The following is a 22,500-nucleotide window of genomic DNA, read 5'->3' as shown; positions in this document are numbered from 1 at the left end:
AATTGTTTGTCATTCGTGTGTGTGTGTGTGTGTGTGTGTGTGTGTGTGTGTGTGTGAACATTTGTTTCATCTTTCTAGTTTTGATCTGTGTGTGTAATGCGGGGTGTTTCTTCAGGGAAATGGTTAGCAGGAACTTTTATTTTATTTTATTATATATATGTGTGTGTATATGTATGTATGTGTGTGTATATATATATATGTAATGTCGCAGTAGTTTGCATTATTCCATTGTTGATCTGTGTTCGTGTGTGTATTGTGCCTGTAGGTGCGTGTATGTGTGTTTGTCACTGAGTGAGTGCGTGAGTAATGTGTTTGGGTATGCGGCTTGTGTTCGTTGGTGCATGTGTGAGTGCGTGCGCGCGCGCGCGCGTGTGTGCGTGTATGTGTGTGTTGTGTGTGTGCGCACGCTGTGTGTTTTGTGTGTTTGTATGTAGGTATGTATGTATGTATGTATGTGCCTACGTATATATGCATGCGTATACGTGCTTGTGTTCTTTCAATTTCTTTTCTTTCTTTTTGTTAAATACCTGTTGCATTTCTTGATTTAATCAACTGACATGACCTATTTTAATTTTTCTCTCTCGCCTATATTTCAAATTATATACATATGTTTGTGTGGGGATGTTTGAGTGAATGTTTTTAGTGCTATTGTAAAGCGCATAGAGCTTCAAGAATATGCGCTATAGCAAGAAGTCTGAATAAATAAATAAATGACTGACAACCACTTCAAACTGTCCAGACGACTGACAACCACATAGAACTGTCCAGATGACTGACAACCACTTCAAACTGTCCAGATGACTGACAACCACTTCAAACTGTCCAGACGACTGACAACCACATAGAACTGTCCGGATGACTGACAACCACTTCAAACTGTCCAGACGACTGACAACCACTTCAAACTGTCCAGACGACTGACAACCACATCAAACTGTCCAGATGACTGACAACCACTTCAAACTGTCCAGACGACTGACAACCACTTCAAACTGTCCAGATGACTGACAACCACTTCAAACTGTCCAGACGACTGACAACCACTTCAAACTGTCCAGACGACTGACAACCACATCAAACTGTCCAGATGACTGACAACCACATCAAACTGTCCAGATGACTGACAACCACATCAAACTGTCCAGATGACTGACAACCACTTCAAACTGTCCAGACGACTGACAACCACATAGAACTGTCCAGATGACTGACAACCACTTCAAACTGTCCAGATGACTGACAACCACATAGAACTGTCCAGATGACTGACAACCACATCAAACTGTCCAGATGACTGACAACCACTTCAAACTGTCCAGACGACTGACAACCACATAGAACTGTCCAGATGACTGACAACCACATCAAACTGTCCAGATGACTGACAACCACATAGAACTGTCCAGATGACTGACAACCACTTCAAACTGTCCAGACGACTGACAACCACATAGAACTGTCCAGATGACTGACAACCACATAGAACTGTCCAGATGACTGACAACCACATCAAACTGTCCGGATGACTGACAACCACATCAAACTGTCCAGATGACTGACAACCACATCAACCTGCCCAGATGACTAACAACCACACCAACCTGCCCAGATGACTGACAACCACACCAACCTGCCCAAATGACTGACAACCACACAAACCTGCCCAGACGACTAACAACCACATGAAACTGCCCAGATGACTGACAACCACACTAACCTGCCCAGATGACTGATAACCACATCAACCTGCCCAGATGACTGATAACCACATGAAACTGCCCAGTCGACTGACAACCACATGAAACTGCCTAGACGACGACTGACAAACATCAAACTGCCCAGTCGACTGACAACCACATGAAACTGCCTAGACGACTGACAACCACACCAACCTGCCCAGATGACTGACAAACTCGTCAACCTGCCCAAATGACTGACAACCATATCAAACTGCCCAGACGACTGACAAACATCAAACTGCCCAGACGACTGACAAACATCAAACTGCCCAGAAGACGACTGACAAACACAACAAACTGCCCAGACGACTGACAAGAACATCAAACTGCCCAGACGACTGACAAACACAACAAACTGCCCAGAAGACGACTGACAAACACGTCAAACTTCCCAGACAACTGACAAACATCAAACTGCCCAGAAGACGACTGACAAACACAACAAACTGCCCAGACGACTGACAAACACATCAAACTGCCCAGACAGCTGACAAACATCAAACTGCCCAGACGACTGACAAACACATCAAACTGCCCAGACGACTGACAAACATCAAACTGCCCAGACGACTGACAAACATCAAACTGTCCTGACGACTGACAAACACATCAAACTGCCCAGACAACTGACAAACACGTCAAACTGCCCAGACGACTGACAAGAACATCAAACTGTCCAGACAGCTAACAAACATCAAGCTGCCCAGACGACTGACAAGAACATCAAACTGTCCAGACAGCTAACAAACATCAAACTGCCCAGACGACTGACAAGAACATCAAACTGTCCAGACAGCTAACAAACATCAAACTGCCCAGACGACTGACAAGAACATCAAACTGTCCAGACAGCTAACAAACATCAAGCTGCCCAGACGACTGACAAGAACATCAAACTGCCCAGACAGCTAACAAACATCAAACTGCCCAGACGACTGACAAGAACATCAAACTGTCCAGACAGCTAACAAACATCAAGCTGCCCAGACGACTGACAAGAACATCAAACTGCCCAGACAGCTAACAAACATCAAACTGCCCAGACGACTGACAAACATCAAACTGCCCAGACGACGACTGACAAACATCAAACTGCCCAGACGACGACTGACAAACATCAAACTGCCCAGACAGCTGACAAACATCAAACTGCCCAGACGACTGACAAACATCAAACTGCCCAGACAGCTGACAAACATCAAACTGCCCAGATGACTGACAAACATCAAACTGTCCAGATGACTGACAAACATCAAACTGCCCAGACGACTGACAAACATCAAACTGCCCAGACAGCTGACAAACATCAAACTGCCCAGACGACTGACAAACATCAAACTGTCCAGATGACTGACAAACATCAAACTGCCCAGACAGCTGACAAACATCAAACTGCCCAGATGACTGACAAACATCAAACTGTCCAGACGACTGACAAACATCAAACTGCCCAGACGACTGACAAACATCAAACTGCCCAGACAGCTGACAAACATCAAACTGCCCAGACAGCTGACAAACATCAAACTGCCCAGACAGCTGACAAACATCAAACTGCCCAGACAGCTGACAAACATCAAACTGCCCAGATGACCTACAAGAACATCAAACTGCCCAGACGACTGACAAACATCAAACTGCCCAGACGACTGACAAACATCAAACTGCCCAGACGACTGACAAGAACATCAAACTGCCCAGACAGCTAACAAACATCAAACTGCCCAGACAGCTGACAAACATCAAACTGCCCAGACGACTGACAAGAACATCAAACTGCCCAGACAGCTAACAAACATCAAGCTGCCCAGACGACTGACAAACACATCAAACTGCACAGACAACTGACAAACACGTCAAACTGCACAGACAACTGACAAACACATCAAACTGCACAGACAACTGACAAACATCAAACTGCCCAGACGACTGACAAACACATCAAACTGCCCAGACGACTGACAAATATCAAACTGTCCTGATGACTGACAAAAACATCAAACTGCCCAGACAACTGACAAACACGTCAAACTGCCCAGACAACTGACAAACACGTCAAACTGCCCAGACAACTGACAAACACGTCAAACTGCCCAGACGACTGACAAATATCAAACTGTCCTGATGACTGACAAAAACATCAAACTGCCCAGACAACTGACAAACACGTCAAACTGCCCAGACAACTGACAAACACGTCAAACTGCCCAGACAACTGACAAACACGTCAAACTGCCCAGACGACTGACAAACATCAAACTGTCCTGATGACTGACAAAAACATCAAACTGCCCAGACAACTGACAAAAACATCAAACTTCCCAGACAACTGACAAACACGTCAAACTTCCCAGACAACTGACAAACACGTCAAACTGCCCAGACAACTGACAAACACGTCAAACTGCCCAGACAACTGACAAAAACATCAAACTGCCCAGACAACTGACAAAAACAGACAACCGACAAACACATCAAACTGCCCAGACGACTCAAAAACATTAAAAAAAAACCCAGACAACTGACAGTTTCAGTTTCAGTTTCAGTAGCTCAAGGAGGCGTCACTGCGTTCGGACAAAACCATATACGCTACACCACATCTGCCAAGCAGATGCCTGACCAGCAGCGTAACCCAACGCGCTTAGTCAGGCCTTGAGAAAAAAAACAACAACAAAAAAAAAAAAACGGGGAATAAATAATAGATAAGCTTGCATAAATAAATAAATAAATAAATAAATAAATAAATAAATAATTATAATATAGAAAAAGGTAGTAGTTATAATATTAGTAATACTAATAAAATGATAATAATAAAACATAAATAAATAAATAAGACAACAATGGTGATAAATAAGCGAATAAATGTAAAATATGAAGACACACATTCACACATACACCCACACATGCATAACAGAAATGCACCAAACATGCAGTTTCACATATATGAAAGCACAGTCAAATGCATATAAACGTACATGAGCTCCAACACACACACACACACACACGCATTACCGTGCACCTCCTCTAGCCCCCTCCTCCACACACTGACAACCACATGAAACTGCCCAGACAACTGACAAACATCAAACTGCCCAGACGACTGCCAACCACATCAAAATATCCAGACGGGACCGACCAGCAGCCGGGAAGAGAAGTAAATAAATATTTTGGTTTAAATAATTTTTTTTTTAATGGCCCAGCAGTACACATGATTACAATGCAAACAAAGACAAAAGAGCATCAACAAGCTTAAAGCTTATACTGTGCTCACAAAGTTGCAATTAAATTCTAATCAACATGACGGCTGGTGAAGCATATTATTATCATTTGTATCAAATAACTTACTCATATACAGTAAGTAAAGAAATAAAATAAAATAAAATATAGTAGGCTATGCTTATAATTATATTCAAAATAATGTTTCTGAATTCAATCAAATCAAATCAATCAAATCAATCAAAAACACTTTTTTTTTAATCCACATGGAAATTAAGTTGTGCAATCACAGGCTCGTTGTAAACACTGGCATAAAATCATCATGCGCAACATAAGAAGAGATTAAAACTAGTCAAACAAGAATTCCCAATAGCTGACGATGTACTAACCCCCCCCCCCCCCCCCCCCCCCCCTACACACACACACACATACTCATGTTAAGACAATAGGGTATTGCACAATAATATTTACAAATGAAAACATCCAACAAAAAAAAGGGGTATAGATTACTAAAAATGACATGCGCGCACGCACGCACGCACACACACACACACACACACACACACACACACACACACACACACACACGTTAAGACCATAAGGTATTGCACAACAATACATTAATAAAAACATCAAGGGAATAAATCGTATATATAAGTAAAATGCACACACACACACACACACACACACACACACACACATTCACACACACAATCACACACACACACATACAACGTATGCATGCACATAACATATGTCACGCCAATAAAATTAGTACATTAACATTAAGATACATGAAATCCAAGTAAAATAAGAAAATATTTAAAAATCACTTCCGATCACACACACACACAGAAATGCTTGCCCGTGCTCACCCGCTCAGTCCCACATGCACGCATAATGTCTGCTCCCATGCATTCGTCTGCTGGTGAAGTTCAGGTGTTGCTGTGGCGAGGGAGCTTGGGTGGTGGGAGGGTTCACTCATGAGTTAGTGTACACCAGAAAGACAGACAGGAACAGACGACTGATGAGTTGACCAAAAAGACAGACAGGAAAGAGAGAAAGAGAGAGAAGGGGGGGGGGGGCGTCCTGGGGGCAGGGGGCGGGGACACAGACAGACACGGACAGAGAGGACAGACAGAGAAAGACAAAAGATTCACTGGCAAAGAGCGTTTTCCAGCCAAAATCATGCAAACAACGAAAAGACATGAAAGGGGAAACAGCAATCAAACAGGCATACATACATACATACATACATTCACATAAACACACATACAGTCAAAAGCATCTACACAGATATCCAGACTAGTCGAGAGACAGACACAACAGAACAGACAAACAAAAGTTGGAGAGACTAGAGACAGACAGACAAAGAGAGAGAGCAGGCAGATGGATGATGAATGAATGAATGAATGAACGGTCGTAAACAATGGAAGTAGGATGTACTAATCTTTCCTGTAATTGTATTTTGATTTTTTTGATTTTTTTTTCAAATTTCACCCACATTTCACCCTCATTTGCCCAGTTTCACCCAACCCTCCATTCATTCACATCTCCCACCCATTCTATTTGTATTTATATTTGTATTTCTTTTTTATCACAACATATTTCTCTGTGTGAAATTCAGGCTGCTCTCCCCAGGGAGAGCGCGTCGCTATACTACAGCGCCACCCATTTTTTTGTATTTTTTCCTGCGTGAACTTTTATTTGTTTTTCCTATGGAAGTGGATTTTCCTACAGAATTTTGCCAGGAACAACCATTTTGTTGCCGTGGGTTCTTTTACGTGCGATAAGTGCATGCTGCACACGGGGCCTCGGTTTATCGTTTCATCCGAAGGACTAGCGTCCAGACCACCACTCAAGGTCTAGTGGAGGGGGAGAAAATATCGGCGGCTGAGCCGTGATTCGAACCAGCGCGCTCAAATTCTCTCGCTTCCGAGGCGGACGCGTTACCTCTAGGCCATCACTCCAACCGATAATACTCAAATGTATTCACAAATACTTACAAAATGTCTTCAATCACCGATACATGTGACGGGACATTAAACAAAAAAATTCTTCCTTCTTTTTTTTTTTCTTTTTTTTTTTTTTTTTTTCCTTGAGCCCTCTGACAAAATAAAACGCTTACACCAAAAAAAGGAAAAAGGAGAAAAAATTATTATAACAGAAAGACACAGACAAAGAGAGATTGTGTATAAATTTGTAGAAACAAGAGAGGTAGAATATACATACACTCATGTCATCTTCATATCCATCCCACAAGACAAGAGATTAAAAAGAAACAAGTAACAGAGAAGAGAGAAGGACAGAGATTTGACACTTGACATCTTTATTGTCCACATGGAAATCAAGTCCCCCAGCCAAGAGTACATTTATAGCTAGTCATGAATTAAACACACACAAACGCGCGCGCGCGCGAAAGGATACATATGCATACGTGCGCTCGTACGTAACTAGACACAGTGAATCATCTGGATATGGCCCAATTATAACTCTCTCTTTCTTTGTCTGTCTGTTTCGCTGTCTCGCTTCGACTTGTTTCTCTCTCTCTCTCTCTCTCTCTCTCTCTCTCTCTCTCTCTCTCTCTCTCTCTCAGGTATGAATTTTATAGAACGATAAAGGATGATTTTGGAAAAGAAAAATATTTATTGAGTGTTCATGTAGTGTGCTTCAGGATAGCCCTTTCCCACATTAGACTTGGAGCATTACCTATTAATAGTAACTTAAACAGATATAGTGAAAACCCTGAAAGCAAACGATGCCCAAGTTGTGGACACAGAATCGAAAACGAACACCACTTTATTTTTGTTTGCCCATTATTCAATGACTTGAGGCAGAAGTTCCTAAAAGATTTCCTAAATTTACCCATAAGCATAATGTCAGAGGGGGAAAACGATAACTTAAGTCGTCAAGTTGGCAAATTCATTTTCCATGCTGTAAGAAGGAGACAACAAATCAATGCAAGTTAACGGATTTTGTCAATACCGCCCGAGAAATGTGTTTCTCGTATTTTCATTGAACCTTGAATGCCAATGTTATTGGTAGTTTAGAATGTATGCCGTGCAGTGAATTAACTTTATATTCAATCTGGAAAATGACCTCATACTTAATAAGAAAAATTAGTTCGTATATACTGTGTTTAAAATGAAGTCATTTCATAGTCTGTAAATGAGCTGCTGGATTACCCATCTCCTCTTCCCCCATCCCTCTTCCCCCATCCATCTTCCCCTTCCCCAGTGTGTATGTATGCCTATGGCCGAAACACATTAAACCATCTGAATCTGAATCTCTCTCTCTCTCTCTCTGTGGAAGAATAGGCCATGCCTATTGACATAAGCTTACATATGGGCCAACACCAAAGTGAGAGCTGTATGATCAATGGTTTCTCCATTGCAGCGTGAAGTCATTCAAATCTTAGTCTTGTGTGAAGGACAATGACTCTCAAACTAGGAGGCAAACTTGCACTGGCCCTTAGTGCTGCAGCCTTGTTGGGGGCTAGCTGGCCTTTGGGAACCATCCCAGCGCCGACAGTCCTAGAACCCTCTTGGCCGAGAGACTGGGGATGTAACTTGGGCCAGACACTCTCCACTATAATGAGAAATTCTAGCCCAGATATTTGGGACAGCAGTTGCCTCCTCTGCTGTTCTGATGGTCACAGTCGGACACGATACATCTGGAGATTCTTCTTCTTCTTCTTTCCGTTACACGACCAACATCGACTTGCCGATGACTCTGTCGTGGTTCATGCATGCTGGGTATTTTCGTGTCTCCATAACCCACCGATCACTGACATGGGTTACAGGATCTTTAACGTGCGTATTTGATCTTCTGCGTGCTTATACACACGAAGGGGGTTCAGGCACTAGCAGGTCTGCACATATGTTGACCTGGGAGATCGGAAAAATCTCCACCCTTTACCCACCAGGCGCCGTTACCGTGATTCGAACCCGGGACCCTCAGATTGAAAGTCCAACGCTCTAACCACTCGGCTATTGCTAATCATCATTTTGTCCGAGCGTCCATTTTTCCTCACGTCTATTGCTTCTGCTTATTAATCTAGCCAGAGTTTTTCAATACATTTTATTCTTCATTCCAGAAAAAGAATATTTCCAACATTATTCTTATCAGCCTACAAAATACAGAATTTTCTACAGTATATATACATTTATCATATATGTGATACAATGAAAGAGAAAGTGTAGCTCGTCTTCTATTGCGCTTACAACACTGCGATGTATATATGTTTACATAATCACTTTATATGTCTATGGCTTGCACACGAGCGGATATAATACCACAATAACATTTGCGCCGGAAAAACAATGTTTTATGAGTTTGTTTCTGTTGTCTCTCTCCCCCTCTCTCTCTCTCTCTCTCTCTCGCCTGGACAGGCTTTGACGTAGAGTGAGCGGACTTGAAAATAACAACAACAAAAAACGACAACAAACAAACAAAGAAAAAGAAAAAAAAACCAATAAAAGTCCAGGCGAGAGAGACACAGACAGACAGAGACAGAGAGAGGGATTGACAGACACACGGAGAGAAAAACAACACAGAGAGAGGGAGGCAGGGGGTGAGAGAGAGAGAGAGAGAGAGAGAGAGAGAGGCAAACAAACAGACAGAAACAAAGACAGACAGAGAGCTCTGAACTCAAGGCATTTTAGGCATGGCCTATTCTTCCACGGAGAAAGAGAGAGAGAGGGAGAGAGAAACAAGTCGAAGCGAGACAGCGAAACAGACAGACAAAGAAAGAGAGAGTTATAGTTAGCATACAGTCGGAGAGATACATACAACAGAGAGAGAGAGCTCAGAACTCAAAACGTTTTCATTCAAGGATTACGATTTCAGGCATGGCCGATTCTTACACACACACACACACACACACACACACAGAGATAGAGAGAGAGAGAGAGGAGACAGACAGACAGACAGACAGACACATACACAGACACACAGACATTCATGCAAACGAGGACAGAAGGAGCAAGAGAGAAAAGAGAGAGTGCCAGACGAACACACACACACACACACACACACACACAGAGAGAGAGAGAGAGAGAGAGAGAGAGCATTGTCGCCCTCCAGCCAAAGAGCCAAATCACAGTTCAGTGATGACTGCACGCTGCACGTGGACCCAGTGACACACTGACAGTGATTCAGTCACAATCACACTTGTGCCGAAGTTTAAGTGGACACAGCGGACTGTGGTCTCGTGTTGTGAACCCTTGTGTGAGTCACCTTGCACACACACACACACACACACACACACTGTCTCTGTCTCTCTCTCTCTCATGTTTTGGTTTCATTTTCTCTTTGCCCTGAGGGCTGGATGTGAAGTGGGATATTCATACTTTTCCACTTCCCTCGCTGAAGAAAGTTCTCTCTCTCTCTCTCTCTCTCTCTCTCTCTGTGTGCCGGTGTGTGTGCACTTCACCCACGTATGTTTACACACATTTTTGTCACGAATGCAAGTATTATGATTATGTATATGTACATGTTATTGTATGTATTTGAGAGTAGTATCTGAATAGAGTCGGGAGGCATAATTGTGAACAGGGTTAACTGCTACCGGTTCGTGTGCCGCCCGACTTCGAAGCGCCTCACATTTCACGTCTGCTTCGACCTCGTTCTGATACCTTAATGGGTGGGGTTGTTGTTTTGGGGTTTTTTTTTGTTTTTTGTTTGTTTTTGTTTTTTGTTGTTGTTGTTTTTTTTGGGGGGGGGGTTATGGAGACTTAAATAGCGCCTATCCTCGGTCGGAGACCAAGCTCTAAGCGCTTTAGAAACACGGGGTCATTTACTCAACAGGCTGCCTACCTGGGTAGAGCCGACTGACGGCTGCCTTTGCGGGGCGCTCATCATTCGTTTCCTGTGTCGTTCAATCATATTTCAGGCACGCACACACACATACACACACTCAGACAAACATGTAACATTTTACGTGTATGACCGTTTTTGTTTATTTACCCCCACCATGTAGGCAGCCATACTCCGTTTTCGGGGGTGTGCATGCTGAGTATGTTCTTGTTTCCATAACCCACCGAACGCTGACATGGATTACAGGATCTTTAAAGTGCGTATTTCATCTTCTGTCCAAGGACAAGTCAAACATCATGTAGTTATTTCCACGCATTGTCTTCTCTTCGCGACCACTGCTCTCAAACGTGCTCTCAAAATCCTAAAATCAAGGGAAGCAAGTAGTAGGGCTTGAACTTTGACACGGTTTGAAACAGCTGAGTTGACTGGATATGTTCAATGAAATGTGCATTACCAGCACTGGGATAATTTAAGAAAGCATGTTGGTGACAGATCAGAACGCCAAAACAGTGTCGTTTGCAATAAGACCACTGGATATTTTACGTGAGTCTGTTTGCGAACGATGCTGCACAGTTACTGAGCGCTCTCAAAAGGGTGTGTTTGTGAGTGGTGTGGTGTATGTGTTTTTAAATGTGTTTATATGTGAGCGTGCATGTGTGGTCAAAGCCAACAATACAACAGTCTGGTGCGATGTTCCAGTGATATGTTTTATCCAATGAGCTCAAGACCAGTTTCAGTTAGAATTTTCCACATGAATCCAAACCCTTCGTTCGCAATTAAACTTGCCTTTTCGCATTTACCCTCAGGCACCCCTGCTATTTCAACCTTCTAAAAAAAAAAACTTTAAAAGAAGGAGCAGACGAACTTTTGCTGGTGCAACCAATGGGAGACAGCCTTTAACTCCCTCAGTACGGCCAGTCCTCTCTTCTCCCCTACACAGACCCCTCGGATGTCCAGTGGGTGTCTGAATGACCCAACCTTTAGCTTCCGTCGTCAGAATTGTGGTATTCTTTGTCAACATTCACGTCTTCAGTATAAGAGCCTTCCGCTTGCAATATTTTGATGATGGTAATTGGGGTGAAACGCTGTTAACGTCGTCTCTTTCGCCGTTCGTATGGAAAGAGTTAAAAACAGTGGCGCTACAGTTGACGATCACACAACCTGTTATCTGAACAATACACACGTTCAAGTGGTCGCTTTGACTGGGTCGTTTGCAATCAGGCTTACCTAACCCATTGTCTTAGTATTTCTACAACCTTTTGTTATTGACTCACTTGTGTAAACAAAGTGAGTCTATGTTTTAACCCGGTGTTCGGTTGTCTCTGTGTGTGTGTGTGTGTGTGTGTGTGTCCGTGTGTCTGTGTGTCTGTGTGTCCGTGGTAAACTTTAGCATTGACATTTTCTCTGCAAATACTTTGTCAGTTGACACCAAATTTGGCATAAAAATAGGAAAAATTCAGTTCTTTCGAGTCATCTTGTTTAAAACAATATTGCACCTCTGGGATGGGCACAAAAAATTTTAAAATGTGAAGGCCTAATTATATGCAAACTGCATTTACTGTTATATTTATATTTTTTGTAGTCTCTAAACTTGGCACTTTGACCTCTTATTCTGACACAACAACAACAGGAGTCATTATTATCACTTATTGTTCAAACAGGAACTTCTTTTGCTAAGCATGGAATTTTTATTTATTTTGCAAACGTTTTGGTGCAGATAGTAAAAAAGGGAAATTACTCTGTAATTAATGCTAGGGGACTTAATTTATCACAAGTGAGTCTTGGAGGCCTTGCCTCTCTTGTTTTCATGAATTTTTTTATTTATTTTTCTCTTTGCTCTGAGGGCTGGATGTAAAAAAATAAATTAAATAAAATAAAATAAAAACATATGTATGCTTATACCACTTCCCTCATTAAAAAAAAAAAAAAGAAAGAAAAAAAAAGAGTCTGTTCGTTCGTTCGTTCGTTCTTTCGTTCTCTCCCCAAACATCCTGACCGAGAAAAATCACAGTGCACCAATAGTTCGCTTCGAAGTAACAGGACGTAATACTTTCTCATATCAGATGGCCGAGAAAGGGAAGGGAGGGGAGGAGGTGGAGAGGGGGGTGGGGTACTTGTTACGTATAAAGAACTACTTCCTTGTAAATTAAACATTACGTCACTCATGGGCAAATAATTAGCATTTCTTCCACCGAAAAAAAAAATATATATATATCAAGCTCCATCCATGGCTCAAGACAGGATTTTGGAGAGGACAACGTCTTTCATTCATCAGACAAGAAGAACTGACACTGTAAAAATAAAAAATAAAAATAATAATAATAAAAGCTAATAGTAGAAGAAGAAGAAAACGAAGAAGAAGACCGAAAAAATTCCTCCGGGGTTAGGTGAAATTCTCCTGGTGTGTAAACCAAAAACATTCTTGTGCAACACTGACCTAGTCGCGAAAAAATTCGTATCATCAAAATACTCTTCCCTACCATTACTGATTATCTATTCATGTATCTATTCATTTATTTAATCATTCATTTATTTAATTATTTTCTTAGAATTACTTTAAATTAATACATAGTCAAAAAACACTTCATTGATAATCTTATTACTTAAAATAGTATTTATCAATTCATTAACAAGTTGTTATAAACTTCATCACAAATTACCGCACCATTAATAAAGCAATAGAATTTATCTTTAATAGATACCAATACTACTGACGAGGAAGATAATACTTCTACACCCAAAAAATGAATATGATTTTGTTTTTGATAAATGCTGGTACTACTGATGGCGATTATAAGAAGAAGAAGAACTACGACTGCTACAACTACTACTACTACTACTGCTGCTACAAGAGAACCAAACACTGTTTACTATAGTCGCAAGCTTTGGCCTAACAGTCATCTGTCGTAAGAAAAGGCACACACACACACACACACACACACAGAGAGAGTCAAGCAATCAATCTTCTTATTATTTTAAGCACAGCGGCAGTTCCACACGGTGGCACTACCAGTCAAAGAAAACCAGTTACGAATCATGCAATGAAAAACACGGCTTTCGCTGCAGTGTCAAATAAGAAGGCCTATAATTAGATCCTACACCTGAGCGCGGCCGTGCAACTGGACTGACGTCATCACTGTGCACCAGGGTCAAGGCGTCAAGGCCATACCTGCGTTCAAGGTGAACGACCTGCCAATGAAGCAGACGTCAAAGAAGTACCTTGAAGAAGAAGAAAAAAGAAACCGCACACACACACAAAAAAAAAAAACGCTGGGAATAACACGCAGCTATTTTCACGCGATATATATATATATATATATATATATATATATATATATGTATGTATGTATACTGACCTATAAATTACTGACCCATAACTGTATTGACCGACTCTGCTGGCCAAGACTTTCACCTCTTCATTATATCTTATTTATTTATCTGTTTATGTATTCATCTACTCCATTCTGTCGCTGAGATTCCAAAAAAGTGATGAGTGAATAAACAGTTTACATCCCCACAGAAAACTGCACTTACTCGTGCAGAACAGGATTGAACTGTTTCATATCTTTAATCACGTATTTGTATTTGTATTTCTTTTCATCACAACAGATTTCTCTGTGTGAAATTCGGGCTGCTCTCCCCAGGGACAGCGCGTCGCTATACTACAGCGCCACCACCCCCTTTTTTTCTTCTTTTTTTCCTGCGTGCAGTTTCATTTGTTTTTCCTATCGAAGTGGATTTTTCTACAGAATTTTGCCAGGAACAACCATTTTGTTGCCGTGGGTTCTTTTACGTGGGATAAATGCATGCTGCACACGGGACCTCGGTTTATCGTCTCATCCGAATAACTAGCGTCCAGACCACCACTCAAGGTCTAGTGGTGGGGGAAAAAATATCGGCGGCTGAGCCGTGATTCGAACCAGCGCGCTCAGATTCTCTAGCTTCCCAGGCGGACGCGTTACCTCTAGGCCATCACTCCACTGTTCCTAACCCGTGACCATGTACTGATAATTACAGTTACTGTGGTAGCATGGATAGTTGCAGCAGCAGCAGTACGTAGTAGTATGTGTGACGTGTCTACATAACATCTGACAACGAAAAGAGAAGCCGCTGTTTTTCCACGCTTTTCCTTTCCCGATGACTGATGATCAAATACGCACGTTAAAGATCCTGTAATCCATATCAGTGTTCGGTGGGTTATGGAGACACGAAAATACCCAGCATGCATGAACCACGACAGAGTCATCGGCAAGTCGATGTTGGTCGTGTAACGGAAAGAAGAAGAAGAAGAAGAAGAGTGCTATCCAGCAGCTGATGTAGTCATAAATAAATCAAGTCAATAAATAGTGCATGGGCGAACAACCTCAAATTCCTTCACAAGCGAACCAGTGGTGTAGGCCAACAGTTAATCGATTACTTTCAACCCGAGAGCTTGGGCGATACCTGGCCTTTTGGAAACTATCCAAACACCGACTGTCCTTTTAAAAAAAAAAAAAAAAAAGCCCTCTTGACTGAGAGAGTGGGGATGTAATGAGGGAAAGACCACTCTCCACCGTGACAATAATCGATCAAACAATCGATCTCCAGCCCACAGGTAGTCAAGACAAGCAGCTACCGCCTCTTGCTGTTCTGGTGGTTGTGGTAGTCGGACACGACTGATCATCAATCACACAAATTACTTGAGATTTGATTACAGCCACAAACTTACTTCAACACTGTTGTTGTCAGTATGGATCTGCCGGCTTTGCACCCAAGTCCGCACGGCTGCTGTGTACTGCGTCAGCTGTCTATGATATAATCATTGTGGTCACGACCTTGCACTGAACACGTCCGTCGTGCACATGACAACAGCATGTCGGACTGCGCGTGCCGGTGTAGTACCCAAGAATGTTCCCCCACCCCACCCCCACCACGAAAACGTTCCCGGGGGACAATTTGACCGCCGGAAATGTCCCCCTCCGGGCGACTTTCTCACCGTTCATAATGTCCCCTGCGGACATTTTTAGCGGCCAAAATGTCCCACTTCATGCCGCGTTTTAGCCTCGTTCTGAATTGCCCCCACACCCCCACACCCCACCCCCAACCCTGAAAATGGTTAAATCGCAAGAGGTTGGACATTTTAGCCGCTGAAAATGTCCGCAGGGGACATTATAAACGGTGAGAAAGTCCCCGTTTGACATTTCCAGCTGTCGAATTGTCCCCCAGGGACGTTTCCGAGGTAGGGGACAATCTGGGATACTACTCCGGGTCTAAAAACAAGGAGACACGCAATTGGCATGGTGGTGTGTGTGTTTTTTTTTTGGGGGGGGGGGGGTTGGGGGGGTTCCGCGTGGATAAACAGTGTGGTGGCTTGGCTGTTGAAGCAGCCAAGCCATTCTTTTGTTTGGGATTTTTTCGTTGTTGTTTTTGTTGTTGTTAATGTTGTTGTCTTTTCTTTTTTTGGTTGTAGTTTCGTTGGGGTATTTCTGACATACAGTTCGTTGGCGACATTTACCCGTTACAAGTTACGCAACCGTATGAAAAACGGATTTTCATGAGTGTGTATGTGTGTGTGTGTGTGGTGTTGTGTTTGTCTCTGTGTCTGTGTCTGTGTCTGTGTGTCTGTGTCTCTCTGTGCGTGGAGTTTGTGGTGGTTGCGAGCATGTGTGTTTATTTGTTTTGTTTATCAGTGCGCTCGTGTGCGATGCACAGAGAGAGAGAGAGAGAGAGAGAGAGAGAGAGAGAGAGAGCATGTGGATTTGTGATAGTTGTTACACCTAATCTGCATGACCCCCTAAATCCCCCCTCCCCCATCTCTCTGTCTCTGTCTGTCTGTCTGTCTGTCTGTCTGTCTGTCTGTCTGTCTGTCTGTCTGTCTGTCTGTCTGTCTCTCTCTCTCTCTCTCTCTCTCTCTCTCTCTCTCTCTCTCTTTCGAGGGCTGTATGGGAAAAAAAGCAGTTGTTAACTTATTCTATTACCCCCAGAAATATCCACGCATTCAATTAATTCACCTCTCTCTCTCTCTCTCTCTCTCTCTCTCTCTCTCTCTCTCTCTCTCTCTCTCTCGCTCTCTCTCGCTCTCTTTCTCTCGCTCTCTCTCTCTCTCTCTCTCGCTCTCTCTCTCGCTCTCTTTCAAAATTTCATAGGCAACCCTCCTTGTTCAGACTGTATTTGCTTATGTCATCCACTAAGGAACACGTTAATAAACAGCTAGCAATTTACTTGTATAAAGCCTTAAAGATTAGAAATACAATATGCAGTTGAGTGTGTGCTAGTTCTCCGCTTTTTTTTGTTATTATGTGTGAATAAGACTAAATGCAGATAATGACTGTTTTTCTCATTTTCAGGTTACAACTGTGTTGTGTTACATATCTGAATATATTACCTCTGTAATGTTTGTTTACACCACCCCTTCATGAGGGGTCATGGCCTATATTGAATAAAACATCCGTATCCGTATCTCTCGCTCTCTCTCTCTCTCTCTCTCTCTCTCTCTCTCTCTCTCTCTCTCTCTCTCTCTCTCTCTCTCTCTCTCAATGAAAACATAGTAATTATCAATGACCATAAACGAACCCGCGTGTCCGCGTCTCTCTCGCTCTGACAAGCAGACAGACAGAAAGAGCCACTCTGACGTCAATTCAGTCAGCCGACATTGCGCAATCCAAAGCCATAATTGCGAAATGAATGCAGTACACACACACGCGCGCGCGCGCGCACACACACACACACACACATCTATCTATCTATCTATCTATCTATCTGTGTATATAAACACACACACGCACGCAAGCACACACACACACACACACACACACACACACACACACACACACATATATATATATATATATATATATATATATATATATATATATATATATATATATATATATATATATATGGAGAGAGAGAGAAAGAGAGAGGGTGGCAGAGACACAGAGAGATTTCTTGCATGTCATGGTCGTTGACAAGTTCGGGCCAGAGCTGAGTGCGTTTAAAACGCAGTCAAACCAGGCATATGACCCCTCAGAGAGAATTATATATATATATATATATGTGTGTGTGTGTGTGTGTGTGTGTGTGTGTGTATGCGCGCGCGCGCGTGTTTGTTTGTGGGTGAGGTAGGGGAAGAAAGAGAGAACACACACACACACACACACACACACACACACACACAGACACACACACACACGGGGAGGAGAGAGCAGAGAGAGCAGGTGGGAGGGCAGAGGGGGGGATTGAGAGAGAGAGACAGGGACAGAGAAAGAGAGAAATACAATCAAACAGAAAAAGAAAGGAACAACAAGAAGAAAAAAAAAAGAGGAATGGATCTATGGTGTGATGTAAGGTGACATACTACACGCAAAACGCGTACGTTCTTGCGTACATGTGCAAGCAAATTTAGAAATATAGGACAACACCCTTCAAACACGTATTCTTACACAATGTCTAAATCACCGGGATTTGGTTTCGAAAAGCTGAAAGCATTGCTTTGCTTTGCTTTGCTTTGCTTTGCTTGAAAGAACCTTTTGCAATTTATGAATAATTGGTCAGATATCATTCAGACCACGGGCACATTCTGGGTTTTGTGTCTGAGCTGTCACTGAAATTCGACCCAAGGCTTTTTTCTTGGCTTTTTCTTTTTTTGTTTTTATCGTGTGTGTTTGTTTAGGGGTTTTGAGTGTTTTGTTGTTGTTGTTGTTGTTGTTGTGTGTGTGTGTGTGTGTGTGTGTGTGTGTGTGTGTGTGTGTGTGTGTGTGTGTGTTTTGTTGTTGTTGCTGTTGTTATTGTTTTCATTTTTGTTCGTTTCTTTTTTCTTTTTCTTTTCTTTTTCCGTTTGTATATGCCGTTTTTGTTGTTGTTGCTGCTGTTGTTGTTTTTGTGTTTTTATTGTTGTTGTGTTGTTGTTGTTGCTTCAAAACGGAACAGAGTCTCTGTGGGCTTTTCCAAATACAATAGACTGAGCAACACACTAGACGCCACGTTCTTGCCATCAGAGATCTTTTCCCATCCCTCTTGCGGCCAATCAGTGGCAGCCTCTGTGCGTGTGTGTATGTGTGTGTTTGTGTGCATGTGTGGGTCTGTGTTTTTGAGTGCGTTTGTGCATGCGCGAGAGTGTAAGTGTACACAAGTGTCAGGAGAGTTCTGTGCACGTGCGTGTGTGTGTGTGTGTGTGTGTGAGGGGGAGGTGGGGGTGCGGGGGGGAGGTGGGGCAGAGGATGAGGTATGTGAGTGTATGCATGCCTACACTGTGGGAACAACAGGATATTGGAACGTATAAATATATATCTTTGTATATATGTGTGTGGGGTTGGGGGTGGGAGATATGGGCGTATGTGTGTGTGCTTGTACAAGTGTTCATCTGTGTGTGTGTGTGTGTGTGTGTGTGTGTGTGTGTGTGTGAGTGTGTGTGTGTGTGTGCCGTGGAAGCTGCGATACGTAGACTAGAAATGAGTGTGTGTAGGAGGTGCAGGGTAATGGTGTGGTGTGTGTGTGTGTGTGTGTGTTGGAGCTCATGTACGTTTATATGTATTTGACTGTGCTTTCATATCTGTGAAACTGCATGTTTGGTGCATATCTGTTATGCATGTGTGGGTGTATGTGTGAATGTGTGTCTTCATGTTTTACATTTATTTGCTTATTTATCATCATTGTTGTCTTTTTTTGTCTTTTTTGGTCTTTTTCTTTTCTTTTCTTTTATTATTACTACTACCTTTTTTATATTATAATTATTATTTATTTATTTATGTAAGCTTATCTATTGTTTATTCACTTTTTTTCTTTTTCTTTTTTTTCCTTTCTCAAGGCCTGACTAAGCGCGTTGGGTTACGCTGCTGGTCAGGCATCTGCTTGGCAGATGTGGTGTAGCGTATATGGATTTGTCCGAACGCAGTGACGCCTCCTTGCGCTACTGAAACTGAAACTGTCCAGCGGTATACTTATCAAACTCTGTCCAGCCAGCGATATACTTATCAAACTTTGTCCAGCGGTATACTTATCAAACTTTGTCCAGTGGTATAGTTATCAAACTCTGTCCAGCCAGCGGTATACTTATCAAACTTTGTCCAGTGGTATAGTTATCAAACTTTGTCCAGCCAGCGGTATACTTTTCAAACTTTGTCCACTGAGCGGTATACTTATCAAACTTTGTCCGGGGGGGAGGGGGTACGTAGGTCTAATATACAAGAGAATGTGACTTATGACTTTGACGTTATGAAAAAGGAACACACACACACACACACACACACACACACACACACACACACACACACACACACACGCATACGCGACAAGGTAGTGAACTCATGTTTACCTTTTCGGTTTGTCACTTCAATTTGAATTCTCTCCCTTTAGTGAACCCGTCCTGTTTTTCACACCCAGTCTCATTCCCCGAAATTCATTTTCATGCCTAGTTGTTTTTTTCTTTGGACGATGAGAAACATCAAAGAAAATAAAAAGAAAAGCGCAGGCGATTAAGAGACACTCTCTGTCTGTCTGTCTGTCTGTCTGTCTTTCTCTGTCTCCCCTTTTCTATCACTGTCCCACTCTATCTGTCTCTTTCTCTGTCTCTTCTTCCCACCCCCTCTCTATCTCCCTTCATTTATGTGTGTGCTATGTGTAAATTGATGTATACTGTTAAAAAAAATGAAACGAAACAACCTATTACATTGACCTGTTTTTGTTTTGTTGTTTTTTTTTTGGTTGCCAATCGGAAAAAAAATGGTAGAAAAATAACGGAAGAACCGAGAATGCCCCAAACTTTGTTACGCAGTGAAGGTTGTTCTTTTGACATTTTATTGATTTTTAAAGGTGCGGTAATTGGACAGTAACTGTCCAGTGAGCCAAGTCAGAATCAGTAGGGTGTGTGACCGCCCTGGGTAACAATGGCTGCTCGGCACTTGCACTGGCGGGACATGGATCTGATGAGGTGGGTGATCACTTAGTGTGGGATAGCTTACCATTCCTCTTTGAGTGCCTGGAACAGATCCTGCAAGCTTTCCGGCACGTTGACCCTGGTTCGGAGCAGTCTGTCCAGCTCATCCTACATGTGCTGACTTCGATTGAGATCTGGAGACAGTGAGGGCCAGGGCAGTGTGTTAACATTGTTGACAGCCAGGAAGGCCTGCGTATAACGTGCCGTGTGTGGTCTGGTATCATCCTGCATGAAAACGGCGTGTGGGGGCGGCCAAAAGTGGGACAGCATGAGGCTGCAGGATATCAGCCACACAGCGCTGGGCGTTCAGACAGAGCCCCGTCGACTGGCACCAGCTGACTACAGCCATTGGCACAGATGACGCCCCAGACCATCACACCCCCACCACCACGAGCAGGTGCTTGGTCAACGCAGTTTCCTGCATGGCGTTCGTTCATACTTAGGAAGATTCGTCTCCTGTCGTGACGTTGCAGAAGGAATTGTGATTCCTCACTGGATAGCACGTAGTTCCAGTGACGGGTTGGAGTCCAGAAGTGATGCTCGGTGGCCCACTGGAGGCGGTCTAAGCGGTGGAGCCTTGTGAGGACAGGTCCTCTGACCGGACGTCGAGCGTGCAGGCCAGCTGCGTGCAGCCGATTGCGAATGGTCTGGTCGGGAGACATGTGACACTCCATTCGGTGCCTGGACTGTGGACGAGGCTGAAAGGAAGCGGTTTCGCAAGATGTCGAAGGCGAATAAAGCGGTCCTGGGCTGCTGTCGTCGCTCCTGGTAGTCCAGTGCGTTGTCTGTCTGCTGTGACACCAGTGGCTTCCAGTCTGGGCTTTTTTTGTTTGTTTGTTTGTTTTTGTTCTCGAGAATCTACCCCTGCGGAATTATTTTCAGGGAGTGGTGCCAGCAAGTCCGGGATTGATTTTGTGGTATACAATATATATATATATATATATATATATATATATATATATATATGTGTGTGTGTGTGTGTGTGTGTGTGTGTGTGTACGCTCAGTGGATTTACGCAGTCAGTTCTCGCTCTGGCCATGGCCAGTGAAGTTTCGTCGTCGTAGTACCACCAAGAAGCGAAAACAATCAGTCATTGAATACGTGCAACGACACGACCTTTCAGCTTTAATCATTACATCCGCAACTCTACCGTTGGAGAAAACAGTGTGTGAGGAAAACGGCTTCTCAGAAGTTTGCCGCACCGTCAATGGACGTGATTGTCCGGCGGAAGGTCAGAGCGTTTCTTGGAGTCCTCGGTTTAATCTTTGTGTCGGCGGTTTAAAGATGAACATCGATTTTCCTTGTCTCCCAGAGCAACATGTGTGCAGATCTGTCAGTGTCATGAGTACCCCCCCCCCCCCCCCCTCCCGCCCCATACCGACTTAGTGTGCTCCATCTTCCTATACCGACTTAGTGTGCTCCATCTTCCCGTACCGACTTAGTGTGCTCCATCTTCCCATACCGACTTAGTGTGGTCTACCTTCCCATACCGACTTAGTGTGCTCCATCTTCCCATACCGACTTACTGTGCTCCATCTTCCCACCCCTCTTCGTATGCATGCACATGCAGAAAATGTTATGCACATTTCAAAGGTCCTGTCTGACAGACCGCGCAACAGTCGAGTGGTGATCAAAAGCATTGAGTTTTCAATTTGAGGGTCCTGGGTTCGTATCCCGGTCATGACGGATGGTGGGTTAACTCACTCAGTACGGCCAGTCCTCTCTTCTCCTCTACACAGACCCCTCGGATGTCCAGTGGGTGTCTGAATGACCCAACCTTTAGCTTCCGTCGTCAGAACTGTGGTATTCTTTGTC

The 22,500-nt window shown here is 43.2% G+C and overlaps 1 protein-coding gene across 1 annotated transcript in view; it reads right to left on the bottom strand.

The window, feature by feature from the left end:
• LOC143286561 (uncharacterized) overlaps positions 1 to 15,598 on the bottom strand; it is a 43,768-nt gene extending 28,170 nt beyond the window's left edge. The window contains exon 1 of the mRNA XM_076594174.1: positions 15,481 to 15,598. The gene's annotated coding sequence lies outside the window, so the exon portion shown is untranslated. The remainder of the gene's footprint in view (positions 1 to 15,480) is intronic.
• Positions 15,599 to 22,500: the final 6,902 nt, after the last annotated feature.

Source organism: Babylonia areolata, chromosome 10 (assembly GCF_041734735.1).
Source record: "Babylonia areolata isolate BAREFJ2019XMU chromosome 10, ASM4173473v1, whole genome shotgun sequence".
Lineage (NCBI taxonomy): Eukaryota > Metazoa > Mollusca > Gastropoda > Neogastropoda > Buccinidae > Babylonia > Babylonia areolata.
The sequence above is the reverse complement of the archived record's forward strand: the minus strand, read 5'-3'. Positions and strand labels throughout refer to the sequence as shown.